This window comes from Vombatus ursinus, unplaced genomic scaffold, assembly GCF_900497805.2.
Source record: "Vombatus ursinus unplaced genomic scaffold, bare-nosed wombat genome assembly UNPS02014779.1, whole genome shotgun sequence".
Taxonomy (NCBI): domain Eukaryota; kingdom Metazoa; phylum Chordata; class Mammalia; order Diprotodontia; family Vombatidae; genus Vombatus; species Vombatus ursinus.
Window position 1 is genome coordinate 38,512,093 of NW_020954557.1, and position 15,461 is coordinate 38,527,553.

Consider the following 15,461-nt stretch of genomic DNA (forward strand, 5'->3'; position numbering starts at 1 on the left):
GGTACAAAGGTTTTACTAGACTGCCAAAGGGATCCACAACACAAAACAGGTTATGAACCCATGAATCTATACAGAGATCTTATAAATACTAAATTAGTCACTCAATGTATTAGCTTTCCTTTCCAGTTTTGTGTTATCTGAAGATTCGATAAGCTTGCAATCTGTGACTTTATCCAAGTTGTTGATTAAAATGTTAAATATGAAATGTCAATCTCAGGGCTAGATGTTGGCAAAATTTTGCACTAGATGAAGTTTGTTTTGGGCACACCTTTGCACTATCCTTTAATTCCCTTGCCATTCTCCCCTGCCTTGCCCCCAGGGCTTGTGCCCATTCCCACAGCAAGGGCTTTGTTCCAGGTTTTGAAGGCATCTACTAAATGATTACTCCTTTCTAGGGTATATGAGAAAATTGCTCTTTGCCCATTAGAACCAGAAAGGAAGACCCATGGTGTTGGGGTATTGTTTTGACTACAAGGTATAGTTTTCTGAATCAATATAAGAGTGTATTTTTTCTAACACAGCTATATATTGTCCTTCCTAACTGTTGTCCTGCTTAAGCCTTTTGACCAGGGTTCTCTAGACAAGGTTAAGGTGAAGAAAAGGAACCAGGGGTCAGGGTGTCCTATAAGCAGTATCAGCCAGTCATCTAAACCTAGACAGTAACCAAAATTTGGATATAAAAATCTTTCCTCTGTAAATTATTCTGCTTTTGTTCTTTTAGATTTTTGTTCTTTGGTTCTTAGAGTTTCTTAATTATAAGTTCATGTTAAAATTCCCAACTTTGCTTTAGTTGAATTAAGTCCTCTGTGAATATACATAAAAGAAGCATTTTACTAGAAGGTGATGTTTAATTGGACCAGTTCCAGAGTTGAGAGAGAGAAAGAGAGAGAGAGAGAGGAAATAGAAGAAAAGGAGGAGGAGGAGGAGGAGGGAGGAAGGGAAAAGAAGGAAGAGATAAAGAAAAAGAGAAAAAAGAGAGGACAGAGAGAGGGGGAAAGAAGAGTAAGATAAAGACAGAGAGAGAGATTCAGAGACACAGAAACAAAGAAACAGGCTGAGTAACTAAACCTTTCTCTTGTTGTTAATAAATGCTTGTTGATTGATTGATTGATTTATGAATAAAGATGTGGAGCCTCAGAGAAGTGAAGTGATTTGACCATAATAAAACACCCAGTTAGGGGATAAAGCTGGGACTGCAGTCTTGGTATTTGAAATCCTAGTCCAGTGCTGGATGGAGTTGGGACCAGTTGTGGACACCATCTACTTCAATTCAAGAAACATTTATTAAACAGCTACTACATGTCAGGCACTGTGCTAAGTGCTGAGGATACAATTAATTAAAAGAAAGACATTCCCTACTCTCAAAGATTTTGCGATCTAAACGGGGAGACAACACAAAAAGACAGGCATGAAAGTGGGGAGGGGAGATAGGACACCAGGGAGTACCTGATGAGGGGACATCTTGCACTCTTATCTTCATCCTAATGTGTTTACTGATAACTATGGTATTACCCCACCCCCAGCCCCAGGAAATTTTCAGTTTAACAGGGTTCTCTTGAGCCCTCTTGGAGACTGGAAAGGACCCAAAGGAATGAATTATTAGTGCTGAAATTTTAGAGAGGAGATATTTTGCACAATGGAGGAGAGTAGTCTTCCTAAAATCTCTTATATAAGGAAAAAAATGAAATTTGCATTGGTCAAACTACAGATCAAAAGCCAATTATTGGCAGGCAGACATAATATAGGAAAGCACATAGACTGATGTCTTCTTGGCTAAACTATTGTTTTTGCTTATGTTCATTTGTTTGCCATTCCAGAGAAGATGTCCGTAATGAGCTGGTCTTCCCAACAACAGCCTCATTTCCCTCACAACATGGGGGTTTGGGAGGAGCAGAGATTCCAAAATATTTTTTCTTTTTTTTTTCAGCCAAAGACTAGGTTTATTAAAGATCTGCCATATTAGCCAGACTCTTAAAGAATCTGAGCACCTGTGAGCTATTGGCTAGATTGTAAAAATCTGAGCATTTGGCTAGATTAAGAATCTGAGCCCCAAAATATTTTTTTCTTGGGAAAGCAGAGGAACCTCATTGAGTGTTAAATAGGAGCTGACAAGTAATTTTTAAACCCTAAATCCAAAAATTATTTGGGACAACAGACGTGGAATCAGCAACAGATGCAAGCAGTCGAGAGAATAGACAGCCCTCAGGCTGGGGAGCCCTTTGGTTAGCTTGTGTTGGATGCCTTTAGCAGAATGCATTGGCTCGTGGACCCTGTAACTAGTCATGAAATGATCTCAGACTGCCCTCATCAAGAACAACGTCCCCTTTTCTCCCCTTATTCCTCCATTACCCCAATTCAGGCCTTTACTGGACAATTATAATAGCCTCCTAACTGATCTTTCCTCAAGAATTTCCCAACTCCAATCCTCCAGTCAGTTACCAAAATGATTTTCCTTAAGTACAGGCCTAACCAAATCACTTCCCTGCTTAATAAATTCTACTAGCTCCCTCTTAATTTTAGGATCAAATATAAATGCCTTTGGCATTTAAAGCCCTTTCCAGTTTGCTTCTCAACTACTCAAGCAGCCTTATTACACATTACTCCCCTACATTCACACTATGGTCCAGACATAGCGAACTCCTTTCTGTTCCTCACACATGGCCCTGCATCCCTCTCCTCCTTACCTCCACTATTTAGAATCCCTAGCTTCCTTCAAGGTTCAGCTTGTGTCCCCTTCTGCATGAAGCCTTCCCTGATTCTCCCCAGCTCCTGGTGCTTTCCCCTCTCCCTGCCAAACTATCTTGGATCTTTTTTTGATTATAACCTACATATGTACATGTTGTCTCTCCTCTTCATCAGGCATTGCTACATTACTAATATATTATTATAATATATTATTTATTAATACTTAATAAATACTTGCCGATTTATTGTGGGATCAGAGAGAGCCAGCAGATAGCCAAGAATAGCTGAAACTCAAGGTGCAGCAACATACTCTCCTCCCCCTCCCTGAACCTCCTGGATGATGTTAGGTACTCAGTAGAGTACAGAGATGCAGTGCTCATTAAAGAGCCCATGATGGCATCACCATGGGCATGAGCAACCTTGCAGGATGTAAATTAACCTGACCGTGGATATGAACGGTTTGTGTGCCCTCCATGTATTTACCCTGTATATTTGTGACATTTGCCTCTCCATACAGGTACTATGGTTACATATGTTCCCCATTTGTGCCCTCCATGGTGACATATGCTTTCTGTACATATTTCTTCCCCAACTAGTGCTATGGTAAGCTGAAGGAGGGTATGCCCCATATGTGTATGTGGGAGATTCAAAAGAATCTCATGTCATGTTATTTGTAATGTTGTTTGATTAAATACCTTTCATTTTGAACTAATAATATGTCTTCTTTCTGGTTGGTAAAAGTAAATGCAGTGGTAGGGGCTTTAGAGCTAAGATTTTTGAGGGTGGGCTAACCAAGAGAGTTTCTTGAACTTGGGGGTAGCTCTTCTGGGGGCCACATGAGAGCAATTGCTTCATGTGCTACAATTAAATTCTACCATGCGGGTAGCTGCCTAGTCGTAAGACCTGCTTTGGCCTAACTCCAGAGTTATTCAAATTTTTGTGTGTGTGTGTGTTTTTTTTTTGTTATTCAAATATTCACTCCATAAAGGGAATAGGTGAATGTACCCTTTAAACTGTTAAACTGTGATATTATTCAGGTACATGGTTCAAATCCCTCCCACTTCTGAATAGACATATGTATATTAGGTTATTCTACTATGCCAAGAGGCTTCAAGGATTGATCACACAGCTTCTGTGAAACCTAAGGCAAGTGAAACATAATCTTCTTCCATCTATGCAAGTCCCATCAGGCCTCTCTTTTCCTGTTGAAGCAAGCTCGAAGTATTTACCAGTGTTCTCTGTCATAGACTCATTAGTATATTTGGTTAAAAACCTGTGGCTCCATAATATATGAATTTCTTTTTTCTTTTTCTTAGAAAATACAGCTATTTTGAAATGGATTAAATCTTAATCAAAATTTAATTGATATAATAATTTTGCCCAAATTCAACCCCTATGTGGATATGTTGGTACAGGAGCTAAATAAATAGATAAATGTATGTATATGTGTGTATATATATATATATATATATATATATAACCTTGTTTGAATTTCCAAAACAGATTCTTTCCTTATTTTAAAGCCTTGACTCGTTTTTAGAATAATTCTATTGTATAATAATTGAATAAGTATGTTCCCATGTTTTATTTCTCTCCGAACCTGGATGGATTTTCTTCCCCCAGGAAAGTGTCATTATTCTAAGGTAGATTGCCATCAGAGGAAAGTGCCTCTCTTGGCTCTAAACATCTTATATATGGAAATCTTGATACTGTCAAAGATTGGGATGAAAATTTAGTTACTTCTCTTACTTTTAGTGTGTAAAGGATAACAGATGCTTCCCCTCTAGATCTCTGAAATTCTCTTTGTTTTGGCAATAAGCTTGACAACTTGCAGGCAAGAAGTAGCATAAAAAATATCCAGGAAGTATATAATGTGAAAAGGAGTTGGGTTGCTTATGGGGTAAGAGTGAGGGATCAGATGGACACACTGGCTACTGCAATGTTTCTTAAAAAGAGGCCACTGGTACATTATGTAGATTCTCTATGGATATAGACAAGACACGAGAGGATGTGGACAAGAATCATGAAGGATGGGAAAGTATGCATGTGTCACAACCTGTACCACTGCAGAGAATGCTCCCATTGATAAATCACAAAATATTCAAGTATAGGAATAAGCAACAATGAAAATTTAAGAGAGAATTATTGTGAGCAATGATTTGAAGCTTGCCTGTGTCTCTAGAATCTAAGCATCCACAATTTTCTATCTTCAGTGGATCTGTGTTCTCATTCATCTGTACACTTGCTCTAATGATGCAGGGCATGAGTCATCTATACCTAGCCATTCTATGTAAACTTTGTCCATGTTTTCCTATAAATCTGCTGTAGCGGGTCTACCCACCATAATGGGGACCTTCTTCAAGTTTTCTTGACCAATGGAGTACAGGAACTTTCCCCATCTCTTGCCATGAAACTCACCCATCTTTTTTTTCTTAAGCGTAGATTTCTCTGATGACATCCTTTTATGCTTCTTCACCTAAGCAATTCCACATCTGTAGTGTTCTGGCCTGTTCACACCTACCATGTGCCTTTCCGTTGCCCTTTGGGTGATCTTCAGTTTGTTCCCCAGAGCCATTTTCATTGAGAAGCATTCTAGATCAGTGATGCCAAACTGAAATAGAGACAAGTGGCTACTAAGCCATACATAAAGATCCCTAAAGGCTTCATGTTGACTTAGAAAACCACATTTTAACATTATCTATGTTTTATTGTATTTTTAATTTTGTTAAATATTTTCCAAACTGTGTTAAAATTATATCTTGTCCTGATTCCCCCGACCAACACCCCCTCCTTCTAATCAGTATGGTAAGTTTATAAGTAGCTAGTATAAAGGGGCAATAGCAGAAAATAAGATTGCAAAGGGGAACCTGGAAGTCACCTATAAATCGTCCTAAAGATCAAAGGAGATGAATTTACCAGTTGTATCATGTAACCAAAATTCACATTCCTGGTAATATGTGATTAATCAGCAGAAGACTGCTAGATGTTGCTGTCAGGGTACTGGTCCTATGATATGTAATTTCTAGACAAAATCCAGACCTCCATAGCTCCAAATCAGCAGAATATCAAAAAGATAACTCTGAGATGAATACTTTGAAGTTTTACTGAAAACTTTGAAATGATTTGGATATGTTAATGAAGTAACCCCAAAGTGACACACATCTAGTCTGTTTCCCCCCCAAAAAATATAAAAACGAGACCTCAAACTGCTGCCCCTCAGCTTTCTTTCATCTCATCAGGTCTATGTTGCTCAAGCGTTCACAGTTATTTAAGTGATTTGTCCTTTCTCCATCCTCTTCCTCACAATAGCTGCCTCCTTTCACCATCCCATTCCACATCCCCATGCCGTCTATCTCTCTATCCCTCCTCACTTTTTACTGCTTGTCTCTATATATTTCCTGTGCTTGCCCTTATACACTTTGTGATTATTAAAGCATGATTGCCTCCCCATTTCCTGCTTCCAATTGTGGTTTTTCCTAGCAAGTACCCAAAGAACCAGGTAATACCTTCCTCTATTTCATAATTATCAATTCACAATTATATTTTATCTGGCTCATTGCACTGATTGACACCTCTGTCCTATAGCATTTTGCCCTTGATACTGTGCTTTACTCTAGATTTCCTTTGTAATCTTATGTATTTTATTTCATGCATTTATAAACGCTGTTTGGCAGGGGAAAGTCCGTAGGCTTCACCAGACTGCCAAAGAGGTCCATGACACATGAAAAGGTTAAGAACCCCTGTACTAATGGGTGTGGAGCCCCAGAAGACAGTTCCTACCTCACATTCTATAAGTAACCCTGGAGAACTGAACTTCTATTACTCAAAATCTCCACGGGGTGTCAGCCAGTAAACAGTAGGCACAATTCAGCTCTTAGCAAAAGTATTTCCTAAAATAATATAATCAGTGGCTATAAAACACTCCTATAAACTTGAGATGTACTTTCCCACAAATATAGTAGCCAGCGTATCTATGGGAAGAATGTAGTCAGAGTATAATAGTAGTGAGGAACACCTATAGGATAGATGTGTGACAAATGTAACTCACATATCCTGTTATTATAGAGCCTAGAAATGTTTTCTGTTTTCATAGTCTTCTTAGGCAGTTCTCCTTTGCCTACAGTATTTCTGATGGGTAGGTTGCTCAGCTGCTTGCCCAGGGACTGTTCCTTTCTATAGCTCAGCTCCATATTGCCAAGGTTAGCTCTCTCTTGAGTCCATAGCCAGCTCTTTTCTCCACTGCCAAGGATCTTATTCCTCGAAACTGCTTCTTCCCTTAAATTACTACTTTTCTGTGTCTTTTTCTGAGGTGAATCTCTGCTCCCTTAATTGTCCCTTGAATTCACGTGAACGAAATAACTCCTGAACCACTGGATGAGCGTCTCCCAATTGGCTGTCCTAACCAAGGGGAGTGGGGAGAGGAAAAAGAGAAATTCCCTCCTACCCCCTTGCAGGGGTCTCCTCCACAAAGTGCTCTTCAGCCTGTTTTTTCTAGAAACCGAACTCTGTCCCTAGGACTTGGCTATTTAAATCCTTGCTCATCAAATGATCTCCCTTTGCTCCCTTTCTTCAGGAAAAGGTTTTTATACAACTCAAAGGGACCAGGGCACAAAGTATTTTTACAGTTAGATAAATACTTTGTAAACAGTTTATTACATTCTGGGATTTCTAGACTGGGGTGGGGATGGGGAACAGTGAGTAAAGATTAACTGCATTACACTTACATTTCCCAAAATGAGTCAAGGTCTATGGCAGGAGTGGGGAACCTGTGGCCTTGAAGCTACCTGTGGCCTTCTAGATCCTTAAATGCAGCATTTTGCTGAATCCAGATTTTACAGATTCAGTCAAAAGGACACACTTAAGAATCTGAAAGGCCACAGGTGGCCTCAAGATTACAGGTTTCCCAGCGCTGGTCTGTGACGTAGTAGGTAGGTGAAGGATTCTATTTGTGTGTTCTTGGCTTTGACTTTTTTTAAAAAATTTGTTTTATTGGAGATAAATCCTCACCTCCTTTAAATTGCCTTTGTTCCCGACTCTAGTATTATAATATCACTCAGCACAATGCTTTCTTTTGTTCACTTGACTATTTCTCTTTCTTTTTGCTTATAGAATCATAAGTTCATAGATTTAGAGCTGGAAGAGGTGTTGGAGGTCACTCACTTCAACATCCTCATTTTACAGGCAAGGAAACTGAGATTCAGAGAAGTTTAGTGACTTTCCCAAGGCCATAAAAGTTGCAACTGGCAAAGTCAGGATTTAAACAAGTCTTCCATGACCCTTTCAACTTCATCATACTATGAAGAACAATGCAATCATTAATTAATGTTTCTTGAGTTTCGATGCTTTGAGCTTATGTTTTTGATTTGACCAAGGATTGAATTTGACAATGATTTAAGTCAGATTCACAAGACAGTTGCTAAAAATGCCCGGCATTCTTAAAGTCCACTTTGGATATAAACTTTCACCCTCAACTAAAACATAACACTTTCTTTCATCTATCAGTTTCTGTTGTTTGCTTTTGTTGCCATACCAGATTATGAGTTATGGACTACATACTCCCCTCTGTACTTTTACCCGGTTAAATACCACGGGCTAATTGAAGTCTAGGCTTTTCAAGGTCACGGTTTAAATCCAGAATAAACCAGTTTAGATTAAAGGGAGTGTCCTTGGCACCAACTCTCTGTTGCAACATTACCTCCCTTAAGTAGGGTAAGCCACTTTGCAAAGTTCACCTTCCCAGTGATACCATTTCAAAAACTTGTGAACTTGAAACCACCTTAGTTTTTTCAAGAAATTCAGGCTGAGCCCCAAGACATTAAACTGCTCAAACATTTGCTGTTTGTTTTTACTTACCTTAAAAAAAGAAAAAAAGATGCTTATCTTGTAAGAGACCAAAAGGAAAAAAAAATCAAGTAAAAGTAATAATTGCAACACAATAAGGACAGACTTTTTATTTGTAGTCCTTTCTTGAAACTACCTACAAAGTTCCAGCTTTCATTGTAACTGGTTGACTTTTCTTTTATTCTGTTATGTTTAATCTATTATGTGTAATCTACCATGTTGCTGTTTAGTCCTATCTGACTCTTTGTGACCCTGTGGACAATAGCACTCCAATACTGACCATGGGCTTCTCTTGGCAAAGATACTGGAGTGGATTGGCATTTCTTTCTTCAATGGACTAAGGCAAACAGAGGTAAGTGACTTGCCCGGGATCACACAGCTAGTAAGTGTAGGAGGCCTGATTTGGGCCTGGAGTATGGTCTTCTGACTCCAGGCCCAATGGTTTATTCATTGAACCACATAGCTGCACCTTTGATCTACTTTGCATCCAGTTAAATTCATTCAATTTAGCATCTCCTTTAAGAAAAAGACCTTTCCCACAGCCTGTTGCCTTGTGATGTGCTCTTTGCACATCACAAGTCCCTGATTACTATCAGCTACATCTTGCAGGTAGTCAAAGCTATACCTAAAGAGCCTCCATGATCCCTTGGATCTGAGCTTTAGAAACAGCACACTGCACTGCTGGCATTCAGTGACCTCTTGAGTCAATCTGGTACTGGCAGATCTGTAGTGCAAACAAAGGATATCCTATATCCCAAAAAAATACATTCCCAGAACTGGGAGACAAGATCAGAGAATGCTTCCCCTTGAAATTGCAGCTAATAAGAATCAACATAAAATGAAGAGATTTGACAGCTACAGAAATAGTCGGCCCTAAAGGTTTGTAAATGTGCTATTGATGACAGTAGAGAGTATCCCAAATCCAATTAAGAAGACCAGAGAATCTCCCAAATAAATCATCAGAGGATTAGGGGACTAAGATCCCCATAGGGAGACAAAAAACTAAAATGTAACTAACATAAAATAAACTATAGCATAATTAATGTCTGCAGGGAAATGATATTGACATGCCGGAAAGGTGGTAGTCTGTTATGGAGTCAAAAGAAAAAGGAGAGACAAGGGCCGCTACCTTTCTCAATGTCTCTTTAGATTCGTTGAAGAAAGGGAATGATCTCATTCTAAGAGTGGGTGTCAATTAGCTAGCTAGAAGCATCCCTAAAGTGGCAATTCATCAGATTACACTGGTTTGAAGGAAATTTCCTTCAGGAATATTACAAATACCTTTGCTCTTATTTTATTCTCAACAAAGAATCTTCTGATCTCTAACGAGTAGAGTGGAAAAATCACTGTGCTGAGAGTCAGGTCTGGATTCTGGTCCTAGCTCAGCCATTCATTAACTAACTCAGGCAAGTCACAATGCTTGTTGACTGACTGACAGGCTCTCTGGGCCTCAGTTCCTTCCTTTGTTAAATTGAGAGGTTGACCTAGATGACTTATAGGACCACTTCTAGCTCTAATTGCCTAATTCCTTGCTTGGGGGAGGAGGGGGTGGCACTTCAGTAGTTCCTAATTCCACTCTCCCCTCTTTGTCCCAGTTTCTGGTGTTACCTCCTTATTGAAATTCATTTGTATTATTTTATATTTACTTGTTCAATTTGTATTCTCCCAGTAGAATTTAAGCTCTTTGTGGGCAAAAATTGGGGTCCCCCCCCTGCTTTTTTGTATCCCCAGCTTCTAGCACATACATTAGTAATGTTTGTTTAAATGAATTGATGCAACTTTTATGGGAATTTCCGGCAGAGTGTGTAGGTAACTGCTTTTGTGTGAAGGGTCAAAAAAGGAAAAATGTTCTTCATCAGCATATTCCAAGCATACACCCTAAACTGTTTGGAGTAAAGCAATTCAGATTCTCACTAAGAGAGACTGGTGATAAGTCATGACCTGAAAATACCAGCTTCTTACAACACTGCAGCATTCTCTCACAGAAAGGTGAATGAGGTGTAATTATCTCTCTGTAATTGAAAACTAAATCACTGATGACTGTACAGTTTAAATATCTATTTAAGTACTTTCATTTTATTGTATTTATTTTTGCAGGACATGCTTTCACCAAATAGGTTATTAATTTTTTTTATCGGATTAGAATTTGAATGGGCACATTAAAAACAAGTACAATGCAAATAGATGTCTTTTATAATTTCCCAGGTGATATTAAGCAATATATATATACATATACATTCCAACTATTCAAATTAACATAGATCCATAGTGTCTTCATGTTCCTATAGACATTTTCCCTATTTAAAGTTTGCTTTCCCTTTCACTCAAGGCTCGATCAAAGACAATGCATTTTGCCAAATCTGGGAAAGATAAATGTCTTAAGTCTACTACCAAATGCAGAAAGATCCAGTAGGAGGGAATAGTCAACAACTTCAAATACAACAGGGAAATCAAAAAGAACGATTGACACTGTATTCAGGGAATTCAGTAGAGTGGGAGCCGTGGAAACCAGATTTCAAGAGACACAAGGTATAGATAATTTTTTTAAGAAGTATATCTGGGAAGAAAAAGAAAGAAATGGGACAGTAGGGAATCTCCTTCTCTCCTCCCCCCCCCCCAACCTCGTGACTTTGCGTTTATTTTGTATGTAACACCGACTCTGGGCTATTTGTCCAACTGGTACTCAAATTCCCAGAGAGTAACTGCTACTCCCAGGTCCAGTGTAGTCTGTGGGTCTGCTGCCCTAACACTGCAGCTTACAAGCCTCCATTGGTATGTTTTCCATCAACTGTCAGTCAGTAAATATGAGTTAGAGATTAACAAAGGCATTTAATTTACTATGTTTAACTATAAAATATTCTGCCCATAAACCTGGAATGCATTCTTCCACAAATATACTTAATGTCTGTGGGAGAAGTGAGCACAAACTGAGAAAACATCGATAGTGAAGTATTCATATAATGTGGGAATAATTGGGACCAGGACTACCCACTGCTCCAGTACAGCGGTGTCTTTTTTCTCCCTCAGAGTCCTGACAGAAACACCCACTGGGCACATCATCTCTTCTGTGTGGGTTACTCAGCTAACCTCTTAGAGTAAGAGTAAGTCCATTACACAGCTTGCTCTCTGTATAGTCTGTAACTGGCTCTCTTCTTTGCTGCCAAAGGTCTCACTCCTTGAAGCTGTTAGTGTCCTTCTCCTACCCTGGCTCCAAGGTGATTGTGGGCACATGTCATATAAAATACATGTCTTGCCTGGGGGAACCTGAACTGACTTCTTTTTTTTACTTAGACTGAGGCCCAAATTTAAGCTTTATATTGTTTCCCCTTCCTCCCCAACCTACCACCCCTCCAGGGTGTAGCATGAAAAACTAGAGTTTGAGGGAAAAAAAAAAGATTTGACCATTCTTTTAGGTGGTCGGGTCTCCTAGGATTAAAACTAGCCTGCATTGGTGGGGACATGTGTTTCTCCTTTGTTTCTACCTCTGAAATCATAAAGAGCAGAAAACACCTTGAAAAGTTCTCTCTCTTGGCCAATAGATGGCACTAGAGAGCAATAAGCTTGATAAATCTGTATACAGCACAAGGATTCAGCTCTCCTCCAATCAGCAGAGCAGCTAGACACTTTTCAATTCCTCCAGGCTTTCTCCAGCCAATCAGCAAAGTGATGCCTCTCTTCCAATCAGCAGGCTTCCCACAAAGAGTCTGAAGATTCAGCTGTCCCAACTGGAAGCAATTTCTTGCCTGCTGTTTTCTGCCCCCAGTTCCTTGGGACCCCTGCTCACCTTGCTCTCCTGCTTCTTCTTATATCTTTTCCTATACCTTCTTCTCAAAACTTCTCTTTGGTTTCCTCTATCTTCCAATGTCTCAAATCAGAGTATTCTAGGAGTCAATGACTAATCTTTACATTGAGATAGAATTTAAGAAATCTACCTTTCTGTTAGATATAAAGTCAATAGTCCTAATATCATCTCCCCATAGTCCTCAAGTAAATTTGATTTACCATTTTGTCAATTATACCCTGCACTTAGATGAAAAAGAGCTCATGAACCACAATGCCCTAAACTCATCGTGACCTCAGTCAATCCTCTACTTTCAAACAGGTTCTCTTAGCACATTCATCTAACGGGCAATTCTCTATCTGGTCCTCAAAACAGTATCTTTTCTCAGTATTTTTTGTCTAAGGGCTATGTTTCTTTTCAAGATTATTTTATAAAACAGTTTTTTCTGCATAGGTCCCTTTCAGTAACCAAACTATTCAGATATGGAAAGGGCAGTAACTTACATGCACTAGTGTGAGCAGAAGACAAATATCTATCCCATACTTGATCTACATTGTACACTGTGTACTTTTCTCCTCCCTACCACCCACTTTGAGGAGACCCTGGACTCTAGACTGAAGCAAAAACTTAAGTTTTAAGTAATTTTCCCACCTTCCTCAACATACCACTGCTCCAGGGTGGAGTGTAAAAAGCTAAAAAGTTTGAGAAAAAGGGATTTTGGCCATTCTTTTAGGTGACCAGCCCTCAGAGGATTAAAAATTAGACTGCATGCATGAGACAAAAAGTAAAAGGGGCCCTTAGTGGAGAGAGCAATACCTGATCCCTCTGGGCCCAAAAGTAGCTGTTATTGTTAAACATATAGATGTATATGTTGTCTCCTTAAGATCAGGGACCATTTCATTTTTTGCTTTGTACTTCCAGTTCCTGGCACTTAATAGGTGATTCATATTGATTGACTGATAGCTGGGTGGGATAGGTCATGAAGACTTTTTTTTTTAAGCATTAGGGAGACTTGAGTATGTCATTTAGTGGATAGGAAGGAGCCAATGGAAAGGAAGAGATTAATGATTCATGAGAGTGAGAATGACAGCTGGTAGAGGAAGACTTTGGAAGAGGCAGGGAGGAATGGTGTTAAGGGATTTGGTTTTAGTGTGGAAGGATTAGGATTAGAATTCATTTGGAGCATGAATGTCTCTCTGTAACCAGAGAGAAGAAAGTGAGATTTAAGGCCTATGTAGAAAAATATAAGAAACAGAGGAATGAAGTTGAGAGAATTCATGTGTGAAACTTGAAACTAAATCTCCTGTAAATCTCATAGCAATAGTGTGGTTGGGAGCTTGAGAAGAGAGGAAACGTTGGGCATAGTTATTATGAGGAGTGAGATAGGGAGTTTAAAAGATTAGAATACAGTAGAAGCCTGCCAAGCTGCAGGGAAGGCCTAGCTAAGGTTATATGCGGTAACCTTGAAAGGGCCTCAGGAATGCTAGAATTCTTTACCCACAAAACTCTAATTACAGTATTACCTAATTCATTCCCAGCAGCTGGGAGACTGGGGCTAACATTAATGGATGAAGATGATGATGATGATTAATAGTTTAGGTTTACATAACACTTTACAATTTACAAAGCACCTTCTATACATTATCTTATTTGATCTTCACAACAACCCTATGACGTGGTAGTGCAACTACTATTAACTACTGTTTGCTTCCAAATAGGATTAGCCCATGACCCCCTGGATTACTTCTCTATCTCTTTCCTAGTGGCCTTTTCAATCTGGCAATATGTCCACTCCTATGGCTTCTTAGTCTAATTGGAGAGTTGTTCCCAGGAACTTCCATTTGAGGAAATAGCCAAGCAAGCATACTTCTAACATAGCTCAGCTTGTAATTCTCTAATTTGCTTTTCCACCTTATATAACCTATACCCTCCCTTTTCAGATCCTTTTATGTGCTGTCTTCCCCTAGTAGAATGCAAGCTCCTTGAGGACAGGGATTGTTTTTTTTGTTTGTTTGTTTTTTGCATTTGTATTTCCAGAGTTTAAGATAATGCCTGGCATACAGTAATAAATGCTCTATCCATCCATCTATCTATCTATCTCTCTCTCTTCCAGCTAGCTAGCTAGTTAGGCCATCCTACAAAAGATAAAATTCATTATTAGAGAAGTTAGATGACTTGTCCAAGTTCATATAACTAGTAAGTGAAACATCTGGCCTCAAACCCAGGTCTTTTGACTCCAGATCAAGCCATAATACCAGACTAAATTAAATATTAATAGAAGTATCTTTTTAGTACTTTGTGGTTTAGCAACATTCATTAACTTGACTAATAAGTGTTACCCAGTGCAAGACCTTTCAGGATTTGCTTTAATGAATGGCAAAAATTATCTATAATTGTGATATTAATCATCTGTATGTGACTATTGGAATGGAAATATGATAAAGGAATAGCCATGATTTTGCAAAAGATTTACTGTAATAGAACACATCTCTACAGTCACATAATTGAAAGAAAAGTGCAGAGATTCCACTGTGTTGATTTTCTACTGGTTGCAAAAAAGCAATTAACCCAGTAGAATAAAATGAAGCCTCAAAGATTCTCCCCCAAAAAGGAATGTCTTGTATGCAGGGCATTCCAAAAATCCTGGAACAATTTTAAGCTACTGAAGTTTAAAACTGCACCAAGATTTTCAGGACAATCTGTGTATGCTAAGATCACACAAAATTACTTTTAAAAGTGCAGCCACAGAGATAACTGTTCAATGATCAATTATTAATATCAAGTGACACACAAAACAAGACATTCATATATTCACCAAACATGAATTCACCGTTGTCTGGCAAAGTACTCTGCAGAGTAGAAATAGAATTAGCATTCTCTATAGGTGATGACATCCTCCAGATATTCCTTTGTGGGGATTACAGTACACTGATTGCAGGAGACCCCACAATGTTACATAACCTTCTCAATTAGACCTGTAACTACTGGAAGAGCTTAAAAATTCATAAAGGAAAAACCAAATGGACAAAAAGAAATCCCACCCAATATCTAGACTATAAAATCTTAATTGACTGAGAAATAGATTCAGCTGGTTGGTATATCTGTATATATAGAGGTACCATGGAGTGGTGGCTAGAGAAGGGGCCTCAGAGTC